This window comes from Acyrthosiphon pisum, unplaced genomic scaffold (genome assembly GCF_005508785.2).
Source record: "Acyrthosiphon pisum isolate AL4f unplaced genomic scaffold, pea_aphid_22Mar2018_4r6ur Scaffold_20491;HRSCAF=21188, whole genome shotgun sequence".
Lineage (NCBI taxonomy): Eukaryota > Metazoa > Arthropoda > Insecta > Hemiptera > Aphididae > Acyrthosiphon > Acyrthosiphon pisum.
The window spans coordinates 19,987-32,359 of NW_021769856.1; the positions used below are offsets into that span (position 1 = coordinate 19,987).

General features: G+C 25.6%; 1 pseudogene; it reads right to left on the reverse strand.

Moving 5' to 3' along the window:
- Positions 1 to 3,690: 3,690 nt before the first annotated feature.
- LOC100569566 lies at positions 3,691 to 4,125 on the reverse strand (annotated as a pseudogene).
- Between the last annotated feature and the right edge of the window lie 8,248 nt (positions 4,126 to 12,373).

Below are 12,373 nucleotides of genomic sequence, written 5' to 3' on the forward strand. Positions count from 1 at the left end.
TTTATTAATTTTTCAAGCATTTATTTTGGATGCTTTTGCAACAGGATGTCAAGTCGACGTAATTTACACGGATTTTTCAAAAGCTTTCGATAAAGTAAACCATTCCTATCTTTTTGAAAAACTTTTTGCTATTGGCATTCGTGATCCTATGTTATCGTGGCTTATCTCATATGTAACAAATAGAAAACAGATTGTCAAAGTCAAAAACTTTACTTAATGTCCTTTTAGTATTCCGTCTGGCGTTCCTCAAGGTTCGCATTTAGCTCCTCTACTTTTTATATTATTTATAAATGATTTACATTTCGATAACTCTAATAAATTACTATTTGCTGATGATGTAAATTTTTTTCGAGTAATAAAGTCATCCTCAGATTCTGTTTTGTTACAAAACGACTTAAATCGTTTATCGATCTGGTGTAAAAGTAACAAATTAATGCTTAATATCAATAAATGTAAAGTAATGTCTTTTTCTAGGTCTCGTTATCCAATTATTCATAATTATTATTTAGATAATATTTTACTTAATCGGGTGGTTGAAAATTTAGATTTAGGTATTACGTTTAGTTCTAATCTAACTTTCAATAAACATTATCTTAATATTTCTAAAAAATCATCATCAATCTAGGATTCATAAGTAGGACATGTAAAGATTTTACAAGCTCCTTCACCCTTAAGATATTATATTTTTCATTGGTACGTTCTATCGAATATAATTCAATTATCTGGTCTCCTTCTGCTAATACTCATATCCAAAGCCTTGAAGGTATACAAAATCGTTTCCTACGGTTTTTATCGTACAAATGTAATATCCCACGTCAGCGTCATACTCCATATAAGCCGTTATTAGATACTTTAAATATGAATAGTCTTGAAATCAGGAGAAATATTATTGATTTAAAGTTCCTATATAAATTATTAAATGGTTTCATCTATTCTAGTGAAATATTAAATTATTTAAATTTCTATGTGCCAAAATGTCAAACTAGATCCACTAACACTTTCTATTTGAAATTACAAAAATCAAATTATTTAAATGATGCTCCTATTAATAGTATTATGAGGTTAGCTAATGATACGCAGGTCGATTTATTTAGTTTTAACTCTATTGAGTCTTTTTATTATTTTATTATTAATTATTACCTATGAATTATGCATTATTATTATATATCTTATAGATGTTAATTCTTCTATTATATTTAATTATTTTATATATATATATCTAAAATTTTACTCTGTTTTAATATTATATTATCTGTATTTTCTCTTTTCTTTTATATGTAATTAATTTGTTCAATAATGATTATTATTATGTTATTATGTCAATTTATAACTGTTATAGGGCTATGCCCGTTTAATTATACAAATAAATAAATAAATAAATAAATAGAGACGGGTTCGAAACATTTTTGAAAATTTTTACAAAATTGCATACCCAATTACAACAATTACCCATAAAAGAAAAGTATTTACATTACTTTCTCGTTCGATATAAAATTGTTTTTCTTATTTTACATTTCTTAACTATAATTTTCAATTGTCATTCTACAAAAAAAGTAACTAGACATACACTATATTGAAAAGGTATAGTTTAATAAGGATGTACAAAAAAATATATACATTTACGATTTACTGAATAAATAGGTATTATAAACAGTTATTAATTAAGTACATACCAGCAGTTCTCAAACTTTGGTACCCTAAAAACTAAAAATTAATATTTTGACTAATGTTTGTAACAAATCTTATATATATATTTTTTTTGTTTAAATAGGTACCTACAAAAATGTATACCTACTGTTAAAATGTACCTAAATAAATTATTATTGTTAAGGGGGCTCCAAGCCTAACAAGTTTTAAGGAGTAATATTTAGGCAATTCATATGACATGCATATTTGAGCTATCACTATGTGTGAGACGTGAGTAGTAAATAACCAATATAAAGCCGTGTCAGGTAAACACAGGTTTTACCCATTAACTCAAAATAATTTGCACATTTTAATTTTCAAAGTTTTTTGTGTCAGTATCAATAATGTACTTCTAAATAACCTTTTGTTAGGTAAGTGTTCAAGTCTTAGATATTTAAATTTTTGTACTATTCTGTGGTTTAGAAAAATGATGTAAACATTTGAACATTAAATGCTTACAAGCATAAATATTGTTTAAGTACATATTATGTATATTACATTATTTTAAATACTAGTAGCTAAAATAACAACTTATGAGGAACTTATTGTCATTTTTCATAATCTTCATGCTTTTCACCCATTAGGTAGTGACACTTGACTGTGAGTTAAAATATACAATATTTAAAAAAATATATTTGAATACCTTATCACTCTAATACTTTACAACGGCCAACAATCTTATAGGCTATAAGTTTAATTTATGTTAAGATACAATACTGTTTATTGGTATAACTTCTATAATCCAAAAAAATTAATATTAATTATAACCTGGTGATCGGATTTAATCAAAAATTTAAAATAGGAAACAAAAAAAATAGTATAAAACGTATCTTTCATATTTACTGATTTTAACATGTGATTGCCTACATTTGTTTGAATAATTATTAAGGTTTATGATTACCTATATAGGTAACATATGTAATGATATTATAGGATTTTACGAAATAACTATGCCAATTTATATTACAATGTTTATTTTATATTTTATAACAATACATTTTCAAATATATTTCATATTATAATGTTCATCATAACATACAAATTAAAAATAAAATGTATAGTTTATGGTTTGTACAATGGTTAATAGGGATTTATGTAATCAAAAATGTGGTAAAATTTTGAATAATAATAACCTTCAACATACCTATTATATTTTAATGATACATATTACATACCTAGATAAAATAAAAGCTTAGATATAATTAAACATAACAATGAACAAAAAAATTTTTCGTCTACATTTCAAGTATTTTATAATTATAAGTATGCAAACGAATATTTTCGTGTAGCAACTTTAAAAATATTATGAAACTTGCTATATCAACAAATGAGGACATTTTAATTCATCAAAAAACAACAATTATACCAATTTTATGAATTGTAAACAATACATTCGTACTAGGTATTTAATATGGTGGACAAACCATTCAGTTTAGGTATATTATAATAACAATTGTTTATGAAATATATTCATATCTAATCTGAAAACCTAAATTTAATTTAATAAAAAATTGTGAAATTTCAAGTTATTTATAGGTATCCACTATCCAATAATTGAAGCCGTTTATTTTATGTTTATGCAAGTTCAATTTCAGAGTGGATTTAAAATAAGTATGTATGATTATTAATTATTATAAAATTAAGAAATTAGGTAGGTAGGTACATCAAATACAGTGCACTTTAGTATTTGCCTAATTGTACATATATACATTTTATTTGATGTTTTTTTTTTTGAAATTCATTATTAACTGTCAGAATTAAATCAATTTATAAATAATTATTTTGCTCACTATAATCTATAAATATTTTTAAGACTATGTTTCATGCAAAATAATAATATTATATACCTAACAAACAAAGTTATGATTTTCCTTAAAATGTTAATTAAAAAAATTGTAGCAATTATATACTACTATTAAATAGTAACCTAACTTGTACATAATGAATTTAACAAAAACACCAAATTAGACATTTAACATCACTCAATTTAGTAGAAATTGAAATCTAATCCCGAAACTTTTTTATCTTTAGTCCTCTTTTAGATTTTTAAAGTTCTCCAGCTGATTCATCGGTACTGTCTGATTCTGATACGTCTAAATCTAATTTACTATGATGCAGAGTATAATTGCCAGTAGCTTTAACTCTCTCTAACTGTTTGATCTGATATTCCAACATAGCATTCTGTCGATTGAGATTATCAATGTCTTGTTGATGGTTATCATTTTTTTTTTTCATATATTCTATGTATTCAGATGCTTTTCTTAATATCTCTGCACGGCTAACAGGTTTATCGCCACGTAGAACTGGAATTGTTTCTTTCAGAATTTCAAAGTTGTCTTTGATCTGGTCACGTCTTTTGCGTTCCGATATATTATGGTGTTCGCGAGAATTTTTAGAACTCCCCACCACATTGTCTGACGCACGGCCATCATCACTCATCGTCTTGAGTCTATGACGTATTCAATGTACTCTTTTGGTGAAAAACTAAATAAAACAAAACTTAATTAATTAAAACAAATTTAATAAATTATTATAATATAGCGTCTATTGTAAAAGACTGATACTCAATAATACTCCTTGATTATTTTATGGAAGGAAAGTAAAATATTTCATCACACAAAAATAAATAATATAAAAATAATGATAGGTGCCTACATATTATACAATTAATATTCATAATTTAACTGTGCAAGAAAATCTCACAACAAAAATATATTATCATGTTGTTTAACAACTATACATTTTTAACTACAAAATAGTTTTAGATTCTGATCTAAAATCTACAATCACAGATTACCATTTACAATAATCATATATTATCATGGTCATTGTTATTTCGGAGCGATGAATGTATTAATTTTACAATATTATGTGTTTTTTCTTATATATATATATTTTTTTTGTGTCTGTGATCACCTTTTAGAAAAGTAAAAATGCATAGATTTCTTTCAACAGTATATTTTCTGATAGGATAGTGAATCTAGTTGGTACTTTGGGGGGTCAAAAGTAAAAAATTCTTAATAGTTTTCAAAAGCGCAGGGAAAAAGAAACAAAAATTAAAGATAACGGGAATTTGTACGCAAAATCGATTTTCGAACAAATCGATATTGGTTTTCGGTATAACTCTAAAATAAATGACCGTAGATACATCAAATTTTCACTTTTTGTTTATATAAGAATTTTCTATACACGATAAAATTTTCAAAAAAATATTGACTTGAAAAATATTAAAAATAGGTACATATGCATATTGCATATTTTTTTTTATCGGTATTTAATGTTCGATTGGTATCAACATTTAACAAATTAAAAATCAAAAAAAAGGTGGGCAAGTGGATGTCACTCTGCTGTATAGTAGGTTACAAGTGGGTCACTGTATAATGGATGGTATTAAATTTGAATTCAATGATAGCATATCATTGTATAAGAAATACGATTCTGAGCGGAGACTGAATCTAGGTATAAGATATACTATACTTATATCTATAGTATTAAAAAAAAATTGACCTATAATAGGTACCTATAATAAATTACAAATTAATCATATCACAATATCCATCAGGTAACGCGTTATACATCAACAACAAACCGCGGTACTATCATAGATATATAATTGTATACTTTAGAAGTTTCAAGTACCCACAAATAATATTATACAAGCATTACAATCACAACAAAATAACTAAAATAGTTATTCTAGGTTTTTAATATGTAATTTCGTCCAAATTTGAACTTAAAATTACTAAAATACTAAACTGTGTAAATGTATTTTTTAGATTTTTTGGTAACAGAATTAATTACTTACGTGGAATATTATTTTAAATTTTCAATCCTTAGATATAAAAGTTGAACATTTTATGAATTTTTATCGACAAAATAATAATTCAATTTTAAATTTTATAAATTTTGTCAAAATTTGAACTTCAAATGCTTATAAAAAAAAATTGTGCCTATGTATTTGTAATATTTTTCAACTGCTATTGTAAAAATATATCAGGAGCCTTGCATTAAATGTTTACACTTTTTGACCCAACAGATAAAACTTTATGATATTTATAGAAAAAAAAAAACTAAAAAAATTGAAAACTTACAATGTCCGTAAACAGCTCAAAAAGAGTCAACCTATTTTCAAAATTTTATCGTGTATAGAAAATGTTAATATAAACATTCAGTGAAATTTAAATGTATCTACAGTATTTTATTTTATTTTATTATTTTTATCATTCGTATTAATTACAACAAAATAAGGAAATCGTTACATGAGAAATCCCATGAATATCAAATGTTGTAAAAATATGAATTTCAAACGCTTATTAAAATTTAAATTGACTTTCTTGTAGAAATTTTTTTTTTGATAAAGGTAGACAGTATTATGAAGAATCTTGTATTACATTTTCAAATCTTAGATTTAAAAAGAAAAATTTTTACGAATTCTTAACACAAAATAATTTGCTAATATTCGTGATTTTTACATATTTTGTCAATTTTTGAACTTTAAATGCTAATAAAAAAACTATGACTAAGGATTTTTAATATTTTTCAAATGTCATCGTAACAATATAGTAGGAACCTTGTATTAAATTTTCAAGTATTTTTACTCAACAAATAAAGTTTTATTGACATTCATAGAAAAAAAAACTAATAATATTGGAAACTGAAAATGTCCCTAAATAGTTCAAAACAAATCAAAATATTTTGAAAATTTTATCATGTATAAAAAATGGAAATATAAACAACCAGTAAAAATTGCATTTATCTACGGTCATTCGTTTTAAAGTTACAACAAAAACCAAAATCAATTTTTTCAAAAACAGATTTTGCGTAAAAATTCCCGTTTTTCCTTAATTTTTCTTTTGTTTTTCACTGCGCTTTTGAAAACTATTAGAAATTTCAAATTTTGACCTCCCGAATGCACCAACTAGACTCACTTTCCCATCAAACAAGATACTGTTGAAGAAAATCGAAGCAGTTTTACTGCCCCAAACCGTGATGACAGACACAAAAATAAAAAATAAAAAAATAAAAAACACACATCATTGTAAAATCAATACATTCATCGTTCCACTCAGAATCTGAAATCATTTTGTAGTTAAAAATGTATAAAAGGTTCAACTTTTATAGCTAATAGGATTGAAAACATATAACAAGGTTCCACGTAAGTAGGTTATTCTGTAACCAAAAAATCTCAAAAATATAAAAACACAGTTTTGTTATACCTAACTATGTTATGTTCAAATTTGGATGAAATTACATATTAAATAACAAAGTTATTTTGTTATAATTTTGTAATATTAATTCAACTTACTGGCTACCGTATTAATAATAACTAATTAGTAATAATAATATAAATATAATATTAAATATCCACACAGACAACCCGTCACTGCTCAGTATCATTTTTCGTATTCAATGATATTATATCACTGAATTCTAAATCAATACCATCCATTATATAATGCCCCTTTTGTAACCAGCTACTATACAGCAGAGTGACATCTATTTATCCATATTTGTACATTTTTAATTTGATAAGATTGTCAAAATTTGAACTTTACCTAAATGCTTATAAAAAAATGTGTAAATATGTATTAATAATATTTTTTAACTGAAATTGTAATAATATATCAGGAGCCATGTACTAAATGCCCACAGCCAAAAATACCTAGATGTCAAAATATTTTGAAAATTGACACGGTACGCAGCGGCAACCAGTACAAAGTACAGGTACCGCAGCGACCGGTCTACACTTTTGTCAACAGCTACCATGGGCTACACCAGTCGACTTTCCCATCGTGCCGCGAAGACCCAAAGCGAGTACCGACGGCCGGCAGCCTCCATCTGGTACGTCGACCGTCTCACCGACAACGCCACCTCGTTCGCCGACCGTCGATACGACAACTCGCCGTTACGTTACGTTAAATCATCATCATAATATGATTTAGTATAATCATACTACCGCCATTCAATAAAATATTCTTTGTTTACCACGAATAAACCCATACAGCAATTTAATATTATTCGATATTATTATAACATTAAAATAACGAATTAATATTAGTATAACGTTATTATAATACTATTATAATATTATCATTACAAAATGCTGTCTGGGAAACGTCCCCCGTGGACTTCAACTAAGACTCCAGAGTGTTGCGTTGTTTCTTATTATTGTGAGTGTCGCCTACATCCAAACCGCTACAACCACCACCGCATTGCGACCGGACTACCGCGACACACCGTAGCCCGCGTCAGAATGCTATGGTGTATAGAAAATGCTAATAAAAAAATTCAATGAATATTTCGCGTATTTACGGTCATTTTTTTTAGAGTTACACCAAAAACCAAAATCGATTTTGTCGAAAATAATTTTCCCATCAAACAAGATACTGAAGTTGAAAATCAAAGTATTATTTCGACTACTTATCGTGTACATAATAAAACAAAAACAAAAACACACATCATTGTAAAATCAATATGAATCTCAAAATAAATTAATCATTCGAAATATGAATGAAATTATTTAAGCCTATTACAACCTAAATAAATATACTGTATACAGTATAATATGTATAGAGCAGGGATGGGCAACTCAAAGTAACTAGCGGGCCACTTTTAAGTACTTTAAAATCTAGCGGGCCGCAGTGCATAAGAGAAAGCAAAAAAAAAAAGGTCCTTCAAATTTACTAAAATTTATTTTTTACGCTTTTTAGCGGACATTTTTAAAATTATTACTACAAAACATGAAAATAAGGCAATTTGAAAATGTAGCGCGGGCCAGATAAAAAAGGTACGCGGGCCGCCAGTTGCCCATCCCTGGTATAGAGGAATAAAACTATTTAATGATATTTCGAATAATATTAAACTAGTTAATAACAAGCAACAATTATTTAAAATGGAGATCATGAGATGATTACACGTCTGTTTCACTAGTAGTCTTATTTATAACTTAACACATCGTCTAAATAGTGTTAAATTATATTAATTAGATAAATAAAATATGTATGCATACATTTATAATGTGTTAATTAAATACTAAATTGAAAAGTTATTAGACTCTCTTATTCCCATCATAAGCAATGATTATACTGGGAGTAGATATCAACATTTATAATTGTAATTAATTAATCAAGTTACCTATATGCAATTTTAATACCAATTCAAATGCTTTGATGTTTAAAGAATAAATAAAAATAAAGGACTGTGTTATACCCAGGTATACAGTGAAAAAAAAAAATAACCATAATAAATTTATGTGTGGGGGGCCTATAGCCCTCTTAGGCACTATAACCCGTATTATGATATATAGCAACGTCGTAATTAATCATCAAGTGTTTTTTTTTTTATTTAAGGGGCCTGCTCGTGTGTCTTTAAAAGAGGACAATCGCCGCATCTAATTTTATTATTATTATTACTATTATTATTTTGTTAGAAACAAAATAATAGACGTATTGGTCTTTGATTTTAGATTCTGAGTGGAACGATGAATGTATTGATTTTACAATGATATGTGTTTTTTTATTTTTTTTTTTGTGTCTGTCATCACCTTTTAGTGGTAAAAGTGCTTGGATTTTCTTCAACAGTACCTTTTCTGATAGGAAAGTGAATCTAGTTAGTACTTTGGTGGGTCAAAAGTAAAATTTTTCCAATAGTTTTCAAAAGCGCCGTGAAAAACAAAAGAAAAATTAAGGAAAAACGGGAATTTTTACGCAAAATCTGTTTTTGAAAAAATTGATTTTGGTTTTTGTTGTAACTTTAAAACGAATGACCGTAGATAAATGCAATTTTCACTGGTTGTTTATATTTCCATTTTTTATACATGATAAAATTTTCAAAATATTTTGATTTGTTTTGAACTATTTAGGGACATTTTCAGTTTCAATTATTATTAGTTTTTTTTTCTATGAATGTCAATAAAACTTTATTTGTTGAGTAAAATAACTTGAAAATTTAATACAAGGCTCCTACTATATTGTTACAATGACATTTGAAAAATATTAAAAATCCTTAGTCACAGTTATTTTTTATTAGTATTTAAAGTTCAAAAATTGACAAAATATGGAAAAATCACGAAAATTACCTAATTATGTTGAGGTAATAATTCGTAAAAATTTTTCTTTTTAGAACTAAGATTTTAAAATGTGATACAAGATTCCTTATAGGATAATCTACCTTTATCAAAAAAAAAAATTTTTATAAGAAAGTCAAATTAAATTTTTATGAGCGTTTGAAATTCATATTTTTACAACATTCGATATTTGCTCGATTTCTCATGAGACGATTTTCTTATTTTGTTGTAATTAAAAAACGAATGACTGTAGAAACTTGAAAATTTCACTGAATGTTTATATTAGCATTTTATATATACGATAAAATTTTGAAAATAATTTGACTCTTTTTGAGCTGTTTACGGACATTGTAAGTTTTTAATTTTTTTAGTTTTTTTTTCTATAAATATCAATAAAGTTTTATCTATTGGGCCAAAAAGTGTAAAAAATTAATACAAAGCTCCTGATACATTGTTACAATAGCAGTTGAAAAATATTAAAAATACATAGGCATAATTTTTTTTTATAAGCATTTGAAGTTAAAATGTTGACAAAGTGTATCAAATTTAAAATTGAATAATTATTTTGTAGTTAAACATTTATAAAATGTTCAACTTTTATATCTAAGGATTGAAAATTTAAAACAAGATTCCACGTAAATATTCAATTATGTTGCCAAAAATTCTAAGAAAAACATAAGCACACTTTATTTTTATAGTCATTTTAATTTCCAATTTAGACAAAATTACATATTAAAAAACCTGGAATAACTATTTTAGTTATTTTGTTGTGGTTGTAATGATTGTATAATATTATTTGTGGGTACTTGAAACTTCTAAAGTATACTATTATATATCTATGATACTATAGTACCACGGTTTGTTGTTGATGTATAACGCGTTACCTGATTGATATTGTGATATGATTAATTTGGAATTTATTATTAATATATATAAATAAATAAAATTTTTTTTTAATACTATAGATAAGTATACCTATAATAGGTATGTCTAATACCTAGACTGACAAACCGTCTCCGCTCAGAATCGTTTTTCTTATACAGTGATATATCATTGAATTCAAATTTAATACTATCCAGTATTATCTATATTCACTATACAGTAACCCACTTGTAACCTACTGTACAGCAGAGCGACATACACTTACCCACCTTTTTGATTTCGTTGCTTATTATTATATATTATATTTTATTATAAAAAAAAAAACTAAGCTTAAGAAAATTGGTCATATTCAAAATTGTATATGATTAAAAATGGAATTTTGAATAACCAAGTCCAAGGTCTGTAAGAAGCGTTTCTCTTTCCCAAAAAAAAAAAAAAATATCGAAATCGGGTAATATCTTTTACGAGTTTTCATTTGAGCAAAAGAAACAGGTCACTTGCAGGTCCATTTAACATTATATTTTTTTAGTATTTTACACTACATTAATAATCACGTGAAGTATTTTAATTCTTTAGTATTTCGTCAAAACTATTTACACTATCAGAAGACGTGTTCTGCTTAATTTTCTCCTTTTATTTTAATAATGACAACTTTGTTTTATTGCTTAATTTAATTACTTAATCATTCTGACAGAAGATAGCTAATAAATTATAGATAATATTTTAATCGTAATTCAAAATTGTATCATGTGCTCATATAATAATAATTTGATTAATAAAAAAAAAAAATAGTTAATTATTGAAACGTACCGGGATTTTAACAATTAAAAACAAAATATATTTATTTAGACTTCAATAATGAAGTCATTAGCCGGGAAACAAAACAATTTACATTTTATATTTTACAAACTAATAATTAAAATAACTGTTTAATAACTATTATTAATACATGTTGATTTAATACTTAAGTAATTTATTTAATGAAGGGATATAATATACTGAATATATATAATTATACTAATTAATGTACGATTGTATTTAATAAAAAATTAAAAGGATAACGGTTGTGCTATACAGACACACAGTTATAATATTGGACATAAATTGAACTAAAAAAAATTTAATTTTTCGAAATATTTTATACTATAATAATAATACAAAAAAAGGCGGGTAAGTCGTGGATGTCGCTCTGCTGTACAGTAGGTTACAAGTGGGTTACTGTAATGGATGGAATTAAATTTGAATCCAATGATATTATATCATTGTATACGAAAAACGATTCTGAACGGAGATGATTTGTCAGTCTAGGATATATTATTTTTAAAGAAAAACTTATGGAGAACCTTGTACCAAATTTTAAAAACTTAGTTATAAAAGAAAAAATTTTTACGATTTTTCAACCACTAAATTACTTGCAAATTTTCGCAATTTTGACATATTTCGTATAAATTTGAACTTTAAATGCTTATAAATAAAAATTGTGACAATGTATTCCTTTTATTTTGCAACTGCTATTGTAAAAATATGTTAGGAGCCTTGTATTAAATTTCCAAATCTTAGAATTAAAAAGAAAAACTTTTATGAATTTCTGTCTAAGATAATTTGAACATTGCCGTAATTTTTACGTATTTAGTCAAAATTTGAACTTAAAATGCTTATAAAAAAAAAATCGTGACTATATATTTCTTTTATTTTTCAATTGCTATTGTAAAAATATATTATGAGCCTTGTATTAAATTT